Genomic DNA, 20,002 nt, shown 5'->3' on the forward strand with positions numbered 1-20,002 from the left:
AAATGAGAATCTGTCGGATGAGTTCAGCCTTGTTTGTTAGCCGACATACCGATTATGATTTCTAGTTGTCTAATTTAAGATTATGAACTCCTGCATGACAAGCACAGAGACTATCAGTCTCCGTTCAGACCAGAGACCAGCACACATTTAAGAAATTTTACTGATTCAAGAGAAGGGCTAAACTGTAAATTTTCTGGGACTATGTAGTCCTCGAAGAACAGAAATCATTGTAATAGAAAGAGCTCCTCTCTTAATAAAAACAGCAGAAACGACATCCGCAAGGAGGCCTACCACAATGAGGTAGGACTTGCACATCTTATTGAACAACATATGTGGACCACGCCATTCCCATCATTTATTTCTCATTCTCACAACAGCCTCACATGGTAGGTATTCTGAATGCCTATTTTACTCATGAGCACACTGAGAGGTTAATACTTTGCTGAATCAAGATTCGTACCGTCTTTTGGTCCCAAAACCCTGGATTTTTCCACTACCCAGAAAACTTGAGAATAGATGCTAGTTTTGCATAAAGTCATTTTAACTATTTTTGTATGATTATGATATTCTCCTCATTAAAATTTTAGGAAAAAATTCTAAGAAAAAAGATAAGGCACATTATTTTAAATTCTGCCAAAAAAGATAACACTCTCCCATCCTTCTTGATAGGAACCAGACAGGGGACAAGAGGCCACATGCTGAACCACTTAAATACACATGGTGGCTACGAAGACAAGACAAGCATGAGGCTAAGAGAGTTAGAATCCTCCTTGCTTAGTGCAGTCCCAAGCTGCATCATAACCAGATGAAATGAAAAAGTCTTTTCTCCCAATCAAACCAGCAGGAGAACAAGGGTCTATGGTACCTGGGGACAACGCACCATGCTTACACCCTTTCTAGCCACATGTATGCTACTGCAGAATTGGCAAAGATAGGCATGTTCCCATAGATGCGGCAGGCATACAGACTGGTGCCTGGAAACCACAAGCCCCTCCAAGGCTTTCCTATGCTAAGCCTGATTTAGGAGCTGGTCACCCATGCCTGACTCAAGTCCAGGATCTGGGCTGAACAGCCTCTTCTGCATTTCCTGATGTGTGATGCCTACTGTGTGCCCCCTCTGGGTTCCTCATGGCTCCTGCCAGTCCTTTCATGGGTGTAGGCTTTGAGTGATCCTCGAGAACCAGGAGAATAAGGAGTGACTTACATAGGATCAGAATAACCATGCAACTTCATCCCAGGACTGTGTGCTCAGTGGGTGATTAAATGTGCTGTTTACTTTGTATCCTCAGTTGTCTACTTAGAGCTCTTTTATTAAAGTTTATGTAACGCCTCCTAGTCATTAAAACAGCATTTGGTAAATGGGCTTACTTGGGAGGCTGAGATGCCGAGTAGCATGGAGGCACCTGTCTGGGCTGGAGGCAACTGAGGCATTATTTACAGATTTATGTATTAAACAAACAAACCTGACACTCCTTTTCTATTCCAGAGTGCAACCCTTTTCGGTCATCAACCTGGGGTAGAGATCTCTTCTGCACATAAAAGTATCCCACAGCATTGTGATCACACTGGAGAAAGTGGACGGTATAAAGAGAAGGAAGGACATTTTGTTGAGTGCCTTCTATGTGCTGTTTGCTCTGCTGAACTTCAAGTTTCTCAAATATAAATGGGGAAGAGACCAGGTGCGGTGGCTCACACCTGTAATTCCAGCACTTTTGGAGGCCAAGTCAAGCAGATCATAAGGTCAGGAGTTCCAGACCAGCCTGGGCAACATGGTGAAACCCTGTCTCTACTGAAAATACAAAAATTAGCTGGGCATGGTGGCACGTGCCTATAATCCCAGCTACTTGGGAGGCTGAGGCAGGAGAATTGCTTGAACAGCGACCTGGGAGGCAGAGGTTGCAGTGAGCCAAGATTGCGCCACTACACTCCAGCCTGGGCTACGGAGCGAGACTCTGTCTCAAAAAATAAAAAATAAATGAGGGAGAACCATGATTCACAAGGTTCTTAATAATGAAGATAACGATACCAATGCCAATAACAACTGTCAGATACTCTGCATGCTAGACGTTGTGCTAATTCTTTCCATGCATTTTCTCACCTAAGCCTTACAACATCCTGGAGGGATAGGTACGATTTTACAGATGAAAAGACTGAAGAACAGAGTTTAAGGAAATTTCCCAAGATTGCAGAGCTATTGAAGGTCACAGACACTATTTTGTCCTTGAGGACTAACCTTGAGGTTAGTCTTCTAGAGCCCATAAACTTCACCTCTGTGGTATCTGCTTCCCATTTCACAGGCATCACATGTCCCATTATTTGGGATAATATAGTAAAATGCATAGTACTGTCTTCCCACTTCAAAGCAGCACTATAAATGGAGACTAACAGTTCATCTAACTGGAGAGGGCAAAGGTGGCTTCCTAGAGGAGGTGACCCCTCTGGTACCTTGCTTTTCCTACAAGCATCCCTGTAGGCCCAGCTTTGGAAGGTTGTGGTGGGGGGGTGGGCACATAGGTGCCAGATTGAGAAAGTGCTTCTGTTCCTTCCAACGAAGAGAACAGAAAGAGGTCCAGAGAGACAGAAACATACAGGTGTCCTTCTCCAGCTTTCACAACCTGAAGGCTGATTTCAAACAAGCTGTGCCCATTTGGGGCTGTGCCTGGAGGAAGAGAATGTTGGAATCATAGGTATATGTTGAAAACTACCAACTCTGGGAATGACTTTCTCTCTGATAACAGTTGAAAGAGCCTCTTTCATTAATAGCAAATCCTTTTGTTTCTGCCTTGCCCCTCCACCAAAAAAAAAAAAAAAAAAAAAAAATTAAAAAGAATAAGAATGCTTATTGGCCTTCATTCAAATGCACTTTTTTAAACCTAGGACTGCCTTCCTTATCCAAGTAATGACTTCCAGACGGATCATAAGATCTTGTACCAAATTAAGCAAAAGATTAGAAGAATAAGGACACACTGAGAAAACATGTGCTGCCTCTTTAATATCTCAGGTTTTCTTTAAACATAAAATTATAGCACAATGCACAAAAGGACGGCGGCATTATCCTTTATCACAATACCCAGCCAACTTTAACTCGTCTCAAGTGTTATTATAAGAAATAGAATTTACTGCTATGGACTTCTCTTCAATACCACTCCTTCCCTGTTTAATGAAATGTCATTATTCCAATACAAACCCTTTCTTTTTGCAGCCTGTTCCCCCCCACCCAACCACTATATTTCATTTCCTGCAGTTATGTGATATTATTGCCTTTTTTCCACAGCTATTGATTTAGGTGTGTATGGTTATTACAATGCAAAATAAAACAGCTCCCCCATCCATTCTACCTTGTACCATTGAACATTAACTTAATTTGTTTCAAATCTGCATTTGATTTGGCAAGGAAACCATTTATCTTTATGAAGAAAGCCCTCATAAAGTAGAGAGTTTAGGAGATCACTGCTTTAAAAATTTAATAGCCTTGTGTCTTATACACTAGAAAAATGAATTAAACCTTCAAATAGTATATGTCTCAATGTAACCTTTTTGCATTTCATACTATGTTTAATTTATTATATTCTGGAGGAGGAAAAAAGTTAGAGGACAGATAGCAGCATGTGACTTGCTTCAGCATCGGATGAATAAAGTCAAGGTTTACCACTCATAAGCATTGTGATTCACTAGGAATTCTCGTACACCTCATGCTGAAGTTGACATTGCAGTTTCAGGTGCTGCAAGAATGGGTTTGGTCCAGGCTTTTTCCATGGTAAAAGAAGGGGCTATCTCCCTGGAACACTTGAAGTGCAGCCTGGGAGTAGAGGGAGGGAAGGAGGAAAGTAGAGCTAATAAAGGTATAATGATGCTTTTAAAAAGATTTAGAAATAAGAAAATGCTCCACTCAGAAGTAACAGGGTACCTCTAAGAGGGTGAGAAATAGTGTCTGAGCTTAGGTCCCAGAAAGGACCAGAAGATACTGGTATTAATGCCAAAAATAGCATCACATGTACCCCTTAAATATATACTGCTAATAGATACTCATAATTAAGAATAAAAAATTTTAAAAGAAAAATTATAAAGGAAGGACTGAGGCTGCAGCCCTCACTATCTCTCTTTATTGTAGACCTCCTTCTTTTCTTTCTTGTTGCCTCCATCTATGATATGTGTGGATAACACAGGTTACTGGGAGATGAAGTTTAAAGAATAGAAAATTGTCAAGTTGACAACTTTCAGTTGAATGAAGATAATAGTTCAGTTCATGCTTTCGAGTGTAGGGTAAGTCCACCATCATCACTACCATCACAATCATCACCCCCAGGACTATGACTACCACCATCACTATCACCACCACCATCACCACCACGAGGACTACCACCACTATCACCATCACCACCCAGCACCACCGTAATCACCAATACCACCATTACCATCACTATTGCCAATGCTATCACCATCATTACCACCCATGCTACCGCCACCTTCACCATTACCACCTCACAACTACCAACATCACCACCACCTTTACCACCAACCATACAATCACCACCATCATCGTCATTACCATCAGAGATACCACCACCACAAACATCACCATCACCATCACCATCCCACCACCACCACCATCACCATCAGCACCACCAGGGCTACCATCGTCATGGCCACCATCACCACCACAAATACTATACTTTTACATATCCAATATGCTAAACTCTCTCTTTCAAAAAGTCAACAGTATTGAATTGCAGGTATCCATCCCTTTTTGCCAGAGAACTCAGGAAGGTTCAGGAATGGAAAGTGAGTTGCTCGATGTTGCAAAGCAAGAACCAAGAAATGAATTCAAGTGTTTCTCAGTCCCAAACCATGTTGCATTTTTTTGTATGTTTTCACTAAACCACTTCAGTTCAAATAATCTCTTATTATTTAGGACATTTTTCCTTTTCCAAAGACTCAGAGGCTTGACTATTATGATAAAGTCTGAAACATAATCTGTTGAATTGGTCATGCTCATAGAAGGGGTGTATGGTCCCAGGGACTTGGCTAGAGAATGGTTCAGAGGAATGGCTCTCTGTCTCTTTCAATCACTGAGGACTTCCAGTGCTGTTTTGGGAAGCTGCAGTGCCTCCTCTCTTTGTATTGGCTTCCCTATTCTTTACGCACCTCTTCTTAAGTCCTTCTTCTTCCAGCTGGGCACTCCTGATTATGCCATCTCTAGCAGATCTCTTTTTTCTGCAGTAAGTATTTGTAATAAACAGCCCTCATTTATCTTATGCTGACTACGTGGCAGGCTTTGTGCTAAGTTCTTTCCATGGATTACCTCATTTGCTTTTTACATTTCTGTAAACTGATACATCGTTATGCTAATTTTTTTTTTTTTTTTTTTTTTTGAGACCGAGTCTCGCTCTGTCGCCCAGGCTGGAGTGCAGTGGCCGCATCTCAGCTCACTGCAAGCTCCGCCTCCCGGGTCTACGCCATTCTCCTGCCTCAGCCTCCCGAGTAGCTGGGACTACAGGCGCCCGCCACCTCACCCAGCTAGTTTTTTGTATTTTTTAGTAGAGACGGGGTTTCACCGTATTAGCCAGGCTGGTCTCGATCTCCTGACCTTGTGATCTGCCCGTCTCGGCCTCCCAAAGTGCTGGGATTACAGGCTTGAGCCACCGCGCCCGGCCATCGTTATGCTAATTTTAATGATGATAAAACAGAGGCTGAGATTAAACAACTTGCCTGAGGTCACTCATGTAGACTTGAGAACTGAACCATAAATTCTGTCTCCCTGCATATTGTCCAGTACTCTGAGCACTCTGTTCCTTGCAGTTTGTCACCAAATTGCATTCTGTGCCTTTGTCACAATAGGACCTCACCCTAACCTGTAATAGCTTCCAACAACGCAGAGAAGAATATTAGGGATGTGGGTGATGTTACATGCATTTGTGTTTCTTGACTGACAATACCCGCCAGCCAGACACCCAGAAACACACCTGTAAAACCAAGTTAAGTTTATTGGCTTGTTGGAATTTGAGAAAACCACACCAAAGGGGGCCACGTGTTGTCTCAGTAACAAGATACTAGAAAGAACTTACAGGATTTGGGCTTGTGTGAGGTGATTTTGAAGCAGATTCAAGAAAGTGAGAGTTTGCTCTCTATTAGGCACTGTGAGGAAGTGGAGGCAATTCTATGATTGTATATCTTAGCACATCTGATCTATGAGGGGACAGACAACAGGTTTCAGCTGTGATTGGTAAGAAAGCTGAAGTCACCAAATTATCTGGGAAAAGACGGATGGTTAGTATTTTGATGGTTGGTACTTCATGTTGTATTTTTGAACAACACTCATGTTTTGTCTGTGCTGAGACATGATTACAGAGTGGTCTTGTTTTTGCCTGACCCTGTCATGGTCACACAGACATTGGTGTTGCATAAAAGTTTTCATGTGCAACAGAAGAACACCAGGGCTGCTCTGAGTGTCAGGCCAGTTCCCAGAATTACAAAGGGCCAGTTTTTCATGTTAGATCAGCTCTTAGCTGTTAGCAGCTACTTTTCTCTTTCTCAATTCATTGTTGTTTCTCAGGAAAATGTCCCTGCCTGGAGCTCGAAATCAGTGAGAAAGTTTTCAAAGTACACTTAAGACCGTAGCCAAGGTAGGAGCCAGGCTCACCAATAACCACGGACCACCCCCTCTAAGTTTCCACTGAGATCTACTTCTAAGCACATTCATTATAGGTATGGGGAGCAGAAGAGTATTGTGGTCAAGAAAAAACACCCGTAGAGTGTTTGGATTCATATTTTACCTTCACTAGATATTAGTTCTGTGATCTTAGGGACATATATTCGCCTCTGAGCTACCATTTTCTCATCAGGTAGAAGGAAGAGAATAATACTGCCTTTGTCATAGGGTTGCCATGAGAATCTATGAAATAATATATAAAACATGCTTACCAAGTGACAGACACATAGTAATTCCTTAGTAAATGGTAACCAACATGACTTCTTTTGCCACCCTCTTTGCTTACAAGGCTACTGAAACATTGGTCTTCTTTCTTTCTTTCTTTTAAAGGTACCAAGAGCCTTTGCTCTTCCTGGTGTCTTTACCTGGTGAGCTCTGCCCCACATACCCTTATAACTGTGGTGTACAGAATAATGGTCCTCAATGATGTCCATGTCCTGATTCCCAGAACCTGGGAAGATACAACCTCACAAAGAAAAAGAGACTTTGCAAATATGAATGACATAAAGACCTGAAGATAAGGAGATTAGCTTGATTTGTTCAAGGGGGTTTAATGTAGTTATAAGACCCCTTAAAAGTGGACACGAGAGGAAGAAGAGTCAGGAAGATAGATAGACCCACCATTGCTGGGTGTAAGCATGGAGGAAGGGGCCATAAGCCAAGGATGATGGGTGGTCAAAAGAAGCTCAAACAGGCAAGGAAATGAATTCTCCCCTGGAGCCTCCATAAACAATCATGGCCCTGATAACATCTTGATTTGGACCTAGTGAGACCTGTGTCTGACCAACAGCACTATAAGAAAATAAATTTATGTTGTTTTAAGCCATCATGTTTTAAGCCATTTGTTAAAGCAGCCAATACAAAACTGGACCCTTCTCACTCAAATCTCACTACTCAAGAAGTCCTTCCGTTATACTGTTCAATCTAAATTACACATCCCTTCCCTGCTCCCCAGACACTGTCCAAGTCTCTCATTCTGGTTTTCACTTGGTACTTACCACTCTTTGCAATTACCTTCCAATGTATTTCTTCAGTTAATTCCCTCTTGCCCCACATGAACTTATTCTCCTTTGTATGAATGATACCGAAAAGAGCACTGTAGCAACAACATCTAAAAGAGTGCCTGGCATTTAACAGGAGGAAGGAGTCACAAGTCAGGGACTTCTTACCTCTCATGTTCTTCAAACTGACCTTTAGGAAATTTAGTGTGGCATGCAGTCCGCCGTAGGCAATTAAAAAAAAATTCAGTTTACTTAGAATTGCAAAGAAATGAGATCAGCATATTTGGGACATGAGTGTTACTGTTTCTCTATCATTGTAAAATATCAGTAGTCTGTTTTCACATTCTTTCCTGTTGAACCCACACAGAACCTCAGAGTCCTTCCCAACCCAAACGCAAGGCAGCCATTGGACATCAATTGTGGTTGAAGTATTTACGAGATAAAAAAAAAATTATTTGCTATTCTTAAAGAGTAATGACTGAAAACAAAGGTTCAATTGTAGAAGAAATTAGGGACATGAACGCTGAGGGAAAAGCATAAGTATAATAATAATAATTGATTGCCTACTATGTGCTAGGCACTGTCCTAAGCTTTGACATGCAATATCTTATCCAGTCCTCACACTGACTTGAGATAGGCCTTATTTTTATTTCACTTTTTACAGAGGGGGAAACTGAGGCATGAAGAAGTTAAGTGCCTTTCCCAAGGACACAGAGCTAATAAGTGGCACAGTAGATATTTGAAACTTAGAACTTTAATTCCGGATACCTCACAGTTAGTTATTTTATATCTATATATATAGAGAGAGTAAGCTTGGGATATGGAGTGTGAGATCTCTTCCCTTGAATATCTGAAGGGCTGCCAAATAGAAAAGGATTAGATCTGTTCTATGTGGCTTCAAGGACACTGAGACAACCCTTCCCATTTGCATAATACATTCCCATAATTCACACATTTAATCCTCAAAACAACCCCATGTGGTTGCCATAAAATCACAGGAATCTATGACTGGGAGAGGAGAACTGCCTTGCCCAATTCACATAGTTCAAAAGTAGCATGGTTAAACCTCAAACCCAATTCTCTTTACTGAATGTCTTGGGCTTGTTCCATTATGCTTAATTACCTGTAGCATTCATTCAACCAAAGTGGACTCTGCCTGTGCTATAGATCTTGCAATCTGCTCGGCTCTGAGAATTCAAAGACAAAACAAATCTGCTTTTAGGAAATTTGTGGTCTAGTGGTAGAAATGCAAAAATAGCCCCTTGAAATCTGACATTATGGAAGCTATAGGAGAGATGTGAGCTATACCAGAGTACAAAGAAAAGGCAGCCAGTCTCAAGCGGAGTGACATATGAGACAAAGACCAGACCTGGATGCACAGACAGTATAGAGAGATCATTTTGATTCAGTGTAATAAAGAACTTCCCACCAAATTTGCCAAATATAGAAACCTCGTTTGTTCTAGTGTCACCATAGAAGAAATTTAATAGATGATTTTTAAACTGCATGGTCAGAAAAACTGTAGGTACTAGCTGAAAGACTGAATTTAGTGGACCTTTAACTTTTTGCCGGCCTAAATCTTGTATGAGATCTTGGCTTTTCCATGAATTATTTGATGATTTACATAACTCAATTCTATTTCACAACTATTTGGTGGGCACTAACAAGCTTCAGGCACTAAGGACTCAACCACTGTGTTTGAAAATGTTTCAGCCCAAGGGAAGAAAGGCATATAAGCCACCACCACATTTTTTAAAATAAATGAGTCCCTGGAAGTATATGATAACTGATGTATGTTGCTCTTTTGTCAATTACAAAGAATTTTCTACAAGACATTTCTTGTCTTCAGAAATGACCCTCGAAGGTAGGCTGTTACCTTCTGAATATTCATTTATTCATTTAATCCACAAATATTGATGGAGTTGCATGCTTCTGTTGGTTGCTGAAAACTTCTTCATCCCAACAAAAGGCCCTCCTAAGTCCAACTGCAAGTGAGATGAATCACTGTCAAGCCCTGAAGGGTCATGGCTGGTGTCTGGCATCCTTGGACCATTGCCATGGAAATGAAAAGGGAATCTGGAAGTTTGGCCTATTACTTCTTAGGAAAGTCCTCAATAGGAGTTTTCAACAGGCAATAAAATGAAATGGTGATAATAAATAGGCAGGTTTTACTCCACAATAGATACTTGGGGGTAGACATAATGATGCTCCAAGGATGCCCACATTCTAATTCCAAGAACCTGTGAATATGCTACCTTATGTGGCAAAAGGGGGAGCTTTGCAGATGTGATTACGTTAAGGATCTTGTGATGGGGAGATTCTCCCAGATTAGTCAGTGTATTCAATGTAATCACAAGGATCTTTACAAGAGGGAGATAGGAGAATAAGATTTAGAGGGAGGTTTGAAGATGCTCGGCTGCTGGCTTTGAAGCTGAAAGGGGGGGCCATGAGTCAAGAAGTGCAGATGGCTTCTAGATGCTGGAAAAGGAAAAAAAAAAAAGTGATTCTCTCCTTAGACCCTCTGGAAAATTGCAACCCTGACACTACCTTAATTTTTAGGATTTGTGACCTCCAGAACGAAGAGATTTGTGGTTTTTACATAACGAAGTTTGTGGTCATTTATTACAGCAGAATAGGAAAATAATACAGTGCAATGGTCTGAGTTCTGAGTTGTGTGCATATCAAGTAATTTACATTCATTTACTTAAAAAGAAATACTCACTGAGTATGATGTTCCAGGAATTACTCCAGGTTCTGAGGCTACTGCAGCGGCCCACTTTCAGTGGCTGCTTGCAAGGAGTTTGTATAATCTCATGAGAGATTTTAAATATTTATAACATTTAAATAAATTTAAAAATAGCTCAATAAGCTTGGCATTGCTACCTCCATTCTAGTAATAAAAAATGAAGGCACAGGCCAGGCACAGTGGTTCATGTCTGTAATCCCAGCACTTTGGGAAGCCAAGGTGGGCGGATAACCTGAGGTCAAGAGTTTGAGACCAGCCTGACCAACATGGTGAAACCCATCTCTACTAAAAATACAAAATTAGCTGGGTGTGGTGGCATGTGCCTGTAATCCCAGATACATGGCAGGCTGAGGCAGGAGAACTGCTTGAACCCAGGAGGTGGAGGTTGCAGTGAGTCGAGATGGTGCCATTGCACTCCAGCATGGGTAACAAAAGCAAAACTCCATCTCAAAAAAAAAAAAAAAAAGAAAGAAAAGAAAATGAAGGCACAGAGGAGTAAAGTAACTTCTCCAAACTCTTTTGAGCTATAAATGGCCCAGCCAGGACCCAAACTCATCCACCTCACAAAAAGCCAATGCTATTTCTATCACTGTCCCATTTCCTTAGGGACAGTTCAAAAATGCAGATCTAAAATTCTTTCTCATGCCTAACCCTCCTATTTTCCTCTACATTCCCTGAGAAGCAGCATACATCCTTTCCTTGGATGGGACAACTGCCATTTCTAAAGCTGCTTTGAACCATGGTATTTCTTAACTCTTTTCTCTTTAGGATCACAGACATGTATCTTGTTATATGCACCTCCTAATATTTTGATTATTTTGATGCAAATCCATCACTCATAATAAATCACCCTGCTTTCCAAATGCAATCGATTTTAGAAGCATGGAAGCAAAAACTAAGTAAGCTCCGACAGTCTCTGGGAGTGTCCGTGATGGGAGAGACCTAAGAGGCTACAAGCTATTTTCCTCACTGTCAACCCACTGGATGATTTTCCTTGCACAAACACATACCCATACAGTCTGACTAATGCTTGCGTTTTTGGACATATGTGAGTAAATAAATATAATTACGAGCAAGATGTAATCACAATTGCTTTGCTATTAAAGCTGCTGTACACTCTTACAGCTTGGTTAACAATATACGCAGAAGGGTGGAATTGCTTGCTACTCTCCCAGGAAGAAAAACACGCAGAAGTATGGCCTCTTTTATATTATATCTGTGAAAATACAACATTTAAATGCAGAATTTGACTTTCCAGGAATTGCACCAGAAAACCTTTTAACAGAAACAGCAGGGAGAGAAAGCTTTTAAAATCATGATACTCCATGAAGGATTATGAAAATGGAGGTCATCACACAAGACGCAATTGCAAGTACAATGAGGAAAATCTTCTCCTCTGTGTAAATACATGAGTACAATATATTCTTCTCTGTTAAGCTATCAGGGGATATTTTCAGCTTCTAGAAAAAAGAAAAGGAAAGAAGCCATCTTGTCCAAATGGATCTATTCAAAGTGACGTGCTTGGCTGGTACCTGGTAGTAATGGTCACTTTCTTTTACATTGAACCAGAGTGCCTGAGAAGAGGTACCCTAAGACTCTTTCTCATAGCTTGTTAGGCAGCTGCAGATACAGAGGTTCACTGGAGACTTTCACCTGCATCCAGTCCTTAAAAGCAAGGAAGGACAAATCTACTCATGTCAGAATGTCCGAATGTCATCAGAGGAGGCCAGTGATGTAGTCAATACAATCAGGTTTTTATTAAGTTTATACTCAACTAACTTGTCAGAAATATCTGAGCCTACCAATTGGGTTACATGACCAGCACTGTGTGCTGGACTCTTTGGTGAGACTGTCCAGAGAAAAGAGGTTACTGAACAATGTATCTGACTGATAAGTCATAATGAAAGATCTGTAAAAGTAGAACCTTCATGCTACCATCTGTGTGTGTAATAGTATACCCAAACATGAATATGCCTTGGTTAGGAGTCATGATAGACAGACAGACAGATAGATAGATGAGATAAATCAATGTATTTACTTATCTATTATTATTATTATTTTACTTGACATTTCTTGATCACTTACAATGAGCTGGGCAACTATCTCAATACTGAAAATATAAAGAAAAATAACACATGGAGGAATTCTGCCCTCAAGCATGCTAGTGTCTATTTGGGAAAAACAGACAAATAAATCATACATCAATAAAAAGCAGCAAGTCCCATGCGATAGTAGGTGAAAGGGAGGCTGTTTTTTAATTTGTCCACATAAGGTCCCAAAATCTTGACTTACATTATGAATTTGACTTACTAAGTTCACATACTTTTGTTAAACTCTAAAAACTGTATTGTTGTTGATTTTTTTTTAATTTTGGACTTGTAATGAGAGCTAGGCATTTTATGTGAATGACCAATGCATAAAAAAAAACTATACAGCATTTTCTATATAATGAGCTTAAGTAATGCTGTATTTCTTCAATTCTAAAGTTCAGGTTTTTCACATTTTTAGCATAGTTGAAAGTAGGATGTTACCTCTGTCCATGGAATCTCAAAATTATAATTGGCATAACTTTCTTCTTTCTTAGGTACATAATTATGTTATTACGTATAAAATTATGTTTTGTCTTACTCTTAGAGGCTATAGACTGCGATCTATAGGAATATATTTATATATTAATAATTATATAGAGAGTACTAATTATGTACTGTTGTGCTGATAAATGCTGTTATATAGTAGTGTGCTAATAAATGTTTAATAATGAGATTTCTGGGGGGGAAAAGCCTGATTTGTAAAATTTGCCTTTTTTGTGGTGTAGATACTCCCACCATGGTTGATTTCAAGCTATGAAGGTGACATCATTGAATGTGAGTTAAGAAAAGATGCCCAAAATTGGCTCTGGGGAGCCCACCCAAGCCAACTCTAGTACGTTACTGCACACACCTAAATCTAGGGCTATTTTCAAATTCCTTCCGAACCAGTGTGGCTCAGGTGGCAGACCAATGTCTGTTTGAACAACCTGCAAAGCTCTATGAGAATGCTTTATTCACGATTACCCTGAGAATATTGTTATAAATAATCTATAGCATGGTTCTTATATATATTTACAGTCCCTTTTTATTAGGCTCTTACTCTTTCTTTGTGAGGGGAGTATTTCTGTCTTTAAATTCTTTATCCAGCCTAAATCCTTTTGGTCTTTACCTATTTTGATGTGTGGAATGTTCTTCTCCCAAAACTTGGAGTAACAGGTTCTTTCTCATCATTTAGGTCTCAGCTCAAATGTCATCTCTTCATAGAGGACTCCTCAGATGACAGCTCTAAGGTATTTCCTTTTCCCAGTCATTCTCTCTAAAACAAAGTTTTAGAAACAGAATGACTTTTAACAGAAACAGCAGTTAGATGCACAATGGTCTTCACTATCTGAAATTATCTTACCTATGTGTTTACTTGTGTAATAATCTACTATCTCCTGCACCAGACTGAAAGCTCCACTCCAGCAAAACCTACCGTCTTTGTCTATAGACAAATCTCCAGGGCCTGGAAATCTACCTGGCACTGTTACGTAGTAGGCATATAACAAATAGTTACTGAATGACCCAATCAATCATTCAGTCCAACATTACAATATCAACCAGATATGTGCCTTCATGTTTTTTTGTCATGAGGAACAAAACTTTCTCTACATAGTAAAATAAACTAATCAATCATGTGGCTGCTATAAGAGTTTAAAGTCTTCTATTTTTATTTAAAAAATATTTAGAGTAGATCTAGGAACTTCCATTTCCAGGCAAGGTGGAGTAAAAAATACCTGATTTATTCTCCTTCCTAAAACAACCAAAGAACAGACATAGGAAAGAATGGTTTGCAAGACACTGGGTATTGGTCAGTGAAGGACAGTGATCCAAAAGAGATGGAAAACAAATTGCCCCAACTTTCTCAACCTGCTCAAGAGTATGCATGAGTAGTCTATAATATCACACTTAATGGTAAATTAAGTGTGATATTTTTTTCTCCCTTTGATAAGAAAATATATCTACTCTGACCACTTAAATTCAGTGTTCTACTAGATACTGTAGCCAATGCAATAAGGAAAGCAAAAGACAAAAATGTCATCCAGTTGAAAAACAGTGAAAAATATCTTTATTAATACAGGACATGATCTTCTACATAGAAAATCTGGTGAAATTCACAAAAAAGGGCTACAACTAAAAATCAGATTAATAAAGTTGCAGCACATAAATTAATGTACAGAACTCAATTGTATTTCTATATACCATCAATATAAAGCTGAATTCTTAGAAACATACAACCTACTAAAATTGTGAGAAATTAAAAATCTAATCATACCAATAATGAGCAAAGAGATTGAGTCAGTAATTAAAAACTCCCAACACAGAAAATCCCATGGCCTGATGACTTCACTGGTGATCTTTACAAAACATTAATAAAAGATAAATGCCAAGCCTTCTCAAACTCTTCCAAAAATTAGACAGCAAGAACATTTCCACACTTATTTTAGAAAGGCAGCAAAAATCCTCAACAAAATGCTAGTAAACAAAATTCAGCAGCACCTTAAGGGATCACACACTGTGATCAACTGGAATTTATTCCTAGGATGCAAGAATGGTTCAACGTATACAAATAAAGAAATGTGGTATGTCACATTAAAAGACTGAAGTATAAAAACCACATGATCATCTCAAAAGATGCAGGAAAATCTTTTGATAAATATTATTTCATGATAAAAAATTCTCAACAGATTATAGAAGGAACATACCTCAACACAATAAAGGCCATATACAATAAGTCCACAGCTAACATCATACTCATTGGAGAAAAAGCTGACAGTTTTTCTTTTAAGATCAGGAACAAACATGCCTACTTTCCCAAAGTCTATTTAATACAGTACTGGAAGTCTTAGCCAAGCAATTAGGCAAGAAAAAGAAATACAAGTGCATCCAAATTGGAAAGGAAGAAGTGAAATCGCTATTATTTGCAGATGACATGATTATAAAGACTCCACCAAAAAATGTTGGAACTAATAAACAAATTTGGTAAAGCTGCAGAATATAAATTCAGCCTACAAAAATTCTCATTTCTTTACACTAACAATGAATTATCTGAAAAACAAATCAAGAAAATACCATTTATGATAGAATCAAAAACAGAATATTTAGAGATAAATTTAATCGAGATGATAAAAGACATGTATGCTAAAACCTATAAAACACTGATGAAAGAAACTGAAAACAGTACAAATAAATGCAAGGATATCTATGTTCATGGATTTGAATTAGTATTTGTAAAGTGCCCCAAAGCAATCCATGGATTCAATGCAATCTCTGGTTTCAAAATATACTGAAAAGGTATGCTAATCAAAACAGTATATGATACCAGTATAAAAACAGATATGTAGGCCAATGGAACAAAATAGAAAGCCTATAAATAAATTCACATATTTATAGTGAATTGATCTTTGGCCAAGTTCCCAAGAACATACAATGTGGAAAGGACAGTCTTTTTAATAAGTAGTGTTGGGAAAATTGTATATCCACATGCAGAAGAATGAAATTGCACCCTTATTTCACACCATATATAAAATCCAATTCAAATAAAAACACATAAGACTTAAGCTGTAAAACTTGCAGCAGAAAACATAGGGGAAAGGCTTCCTGATATTGGTTTTGGCAACTTTTGGGGGAGAATTTGAACCTAAAAGCACAGGCAACATAAATAAAAACAGACACATAAGATTACATCAGCTACACTACACAGCTTCTGCAAAGCAAAGGCAACAATCAACTGAGTGGACAGAAAACCAACAGAATGGGAGAAAATATTTACAAACAATGTATCTGATAAGGGGTTAATATTCAATATTTATAAGGAACTGAAACAACTCAATGGTAAGAAATCAACTCAATTTTAAAAAGAGGCAAAGGACCTGAATAGACATTCCCCAGAAGATGACATGCAAATGTTCAACAGGTATATTAAAATATGCTGTTTGTGGCTTATCATCAGAGAAATTCAAATCAAAACCACAATGAGATATCACCTCACACCTGTTAGAATAGCTAGTATCAAAAAGACCAAAAAGTAAGTGTTGGTGAAGATGTGGAGAAAATGAAACCCCTGTATACTATTGGTGAAAATGTACATTAGTGCAGCCATTATGAGAAACAGTATGGAGATTCTTCAAACATTACATATTACTAATTCAAATGAAAAATAGAACTACCACATGATCCAGCAATTCCACATTCCACCACGGGTATATATCCGAAAGAAATGAAATCAGTATCTCAAAGAGATGGCTATACTCCCATGTTCATAGCAGCATTATTCACAATAGTCATGATATACAATTAACATAAATATCCGTCAACTGATGAAGAGAATGTGGTATATATGTACAATGGAATACTATCCAGCCTTAAAAAAAAAAAAAAGAAAATCCTGTAATTTCCAACAACATGATATGCTTAGTGAACTAAGCCAGGCACAAAAGACAAATGCTGTATGATCTCACTTATAGGTGCAATCTTAAGAAGTCAAATTCACAGAAGCAGAGAATAGAAGAATGATGGCTGCCTGGGACTGGGGGCAAAAGATGGGAGGATGAGATGTTGGTTAAAGTGTACAAAGTATCAGTTCAACAGTAGGAATAAGCACTAAAGAGCTATTGTACAACATGGCTACTACAGTTAATAACAACACACTGTATAGTTAAAATCACTAAAAAAGTCAATCTTAAATATTCTCACCACCAAAAATAGTAAGGATGTGAGGTGATGGACATGTGAATTAGCTTGATTTAATCAGTTCGTAATCCATACATATATCCAAACATTACTATCAATATACACAATTTTATTTGTCAATTAGACCTTAATAAAGCTGGGGGAAAATAACCCTGGAAATTGAAATTTTAAAAATTAAATTTCAAAATAGAAATACATAGGAACAAATCTGACAAAGATGTAAAAGATGTGTACCCTAACATGTGTAAAACATCGCTGGACAAATTAAAGACTTAAATGAATGGAAATATATACTATGCTGTGTTCATAGGTCAGAAACTCCAATACGATTAAGATGTCAGTTCTCCCAAATCAAAATCCCAGTGTGGTTTCTTTAATAGAAATTGAAAAATCTCATTCTAAAAGCTATAAGGAAATGCAAAGGACCTAAATTAGCTAATACAACTTTTAAAAAGAGTAAGTCTGGAGAGCTAACACTCCCAGATTTCAAGACTTACAATAAAACTTCAAGATACAAGCAACTGATTTTTTACAAGGTGCAAAGGCAATTAGGTGGGCAAAGGGTATGCTCTATTTGAAGTGGTACTGGAACAATTGGATATCTACATCCAAAAATATTAAATCTATACCTTGAACAATATAGCCCTGGATTTATTAAATTTTTTATATTTCATTTATTTTATTTGTCTTATCACATTGGCTGTGACTTCCAGTGAAGTCTTGGGCTCAGAGATGGTGAAACATATAGTTCTAAATTACAACCTAAAACTCTAAAACTTCTAGAAGAAAACATAAGAGAAAACCTTTTTGACATTGGGGTATGCAAAGATTTCTTACTCCTCTAAAAGTATCCAGAAATAAACAAATTGATAAACAGGACTTCATAAAAATTTTAAATGTCTACTCATCAAAAGACACTGTTAGGATAATGAAAAGATAAGCCACAATCTGAGAAAATATTTACAAACCATATGCCAGATAAAGAACTTGAATCCAAAATAAAGAACTCTTGAAAGTCAATAATAAGAAAACCCAATAAATAAAAAGATGCATGGGTGGGAAATAAGCCCATAGAAGGCACCCAACATCATTAGTCATTAGTCATTAAGGAAATGATGATTACAACCACAAGAAGATACTTCTACATACCTGTTTGCTTGACTAAAACTAAGATGACTGATCATACCAAGTGTTGGGAAAGATGTGAAAAAACTAGGAGTCCCACACAACTGCTGGTGGAAATGTACAATGGTATGACTACTTTAGAAAGCAGCTTCGTGGTGTCTTAAACAGTTAAACATCGGGCTGAGTGTGGCGACTCACACCTGTAATCCCAGCACTTTGAGAGGCCAAGGCGGGCGGATCACCTGAGGTCAGGAGTTCGAGACCAGCCCGACTAACATGGAAGAACCCTGTCTCTATTAAAAATACAAAATTAGCCAGGCATGGTGGCACATGCCTGTAATCCCAGCTACTTGGGCGGCTGAGGCAGGAGAATTGCTTAAACCCGGGAGGTGGAGGTTGCGGCGAGCCGAGATTGCACCATTGCACTCCAGCCTGGGCAGCAAGAGTGAAACTCTGTCTCAAAAAACAAACAAACAAACAAAATTAAACATCTACCATATGGTCCAACCATTCTTTTCCTAGATATTTGCCCAAGAGAAAGGAAAATACTTGTCCATAGAAAGTCTTTTACATGAATGTTTGTAGAAGCCTTATTTGTAATAGCCCCAAACTGGAAACGACCCAAATATCCATCAACAGGTAAATGGTTAAACAAACAGCTATATTCATACAATGGGATATTTCTCAATAAAACAAGAATGAACTGTTGATACACGCTACAATGTGGATTAATCTCAAAATAATGAGGGTGAAAGAAGCCAAACGAATATGAGTACATACTGTATAATCCCACTTACATAAAATTCTAGGAAAGACAAACTAATAAATAGTGACAGAAAGCAGATCAGTGGTGGTCTAGTGGGAAGGAATGGCTGCAGAGGACACAAGCCAACATGTAGAGTAATGGAGATGTTCATTATCTTGACTGTGTGATGCACATATCAAAACGTATCAAATTGTACATTTCAAATCTGTGCAGTTTATTTTGTCAATTATACTCCAATATTGCTGTGGTATTTTAAAAAGAAAAATAAATATAGAAATTATTTTAGTGCCAGAATTCTTAAAATATCACCATACAAAGTACATTGATGAATCAGAATAAAGAGGTAGATAGACTAATATTGATGATTCAGAATAAAGAGGTGGACGGACTACTTTACTGATTGATTGATTGAGACATTGGTCTATATTGCCCAGACTGGTCTTGAACCTGGGCTCAAGGGATCCTCTCTCCTTAGTCTCCTGAGTAGCTTGGAATACAGGTACCAGCCAAGGCACCCTGCTGCATGGCCTAAACAACCAGTTTTAGCATAATTTATTTATTCTGGGTAGTGGAGTCTAAGTGCCTAAGTATTAACTAATCAGTTTGATCACCTTCTGACTTTTTAAATCGGTTGTTTTTGTTAATGTGTATTCATTCATTCATTCACTAGCTACTGAGCACCAACTGATCACCAGCAGTCTTCTAATAAAGTATTTTAAAAACATGAATTGTCTATTTCATGGGACTTGCATTCTAGTGAGACAGATGATCAAAATGAATCAATAATTACCCCTAACTGGATAATCATTTTGTGTACCTACTATGTATTAAACAATGGAAAGGAGAGGTGAACAAGCTAGGGCTCCTGTCCCCTTGGGAATGTAATACCCAAGC

At 38.4% G+C, this 20,002-nt stretch overlaps 2 long non-coding RNA genes across 3 annotated transcripts in view; one reads left to right on the plus strand and one right to left on the minus strand.

Moving 5' to 3' along the window:
* The window catches only part of LOC144338249 (uncharacterized), a 109,097-nt gene extending 107,121 nt beyond the window's left edge, over positions 1-1,976 (plus strand). For both annotated transcript variants that reach the window (XR_013412223.1, XR_013412224.1), the window contains one exon: positions 1,487-1,976. This is a non-coding gene — a long non-coding RNA (uncharacterized LOC144338249). The remainder of the gene's footprint in view (positions 1-1,486) is intronic.
* Positions 1-20,002, minus strand: part of LOC106995095 (uncharacterized) — a 397,441-nt gene that overhangs the window by 11,236 nt on the left and 366,203 nt on the right. The window lies entirely within an intron of this gene.

This window comes from Macaca mulatta, chromosome 20 (genome assembly GCF_049350105.2).
Source record: "Macaca mulatta isolate MMU2019108-1 chromosome 20, T2T-MMU8v2.0, whole genome shotgun sequence".
Taxonomy (NCBI): domain Eukaryota; kingdom Metazoa; phylum Chordata; class Mammalia; order Primates; family Cercopithecidae; genus Macaca; species Macaca mulatta.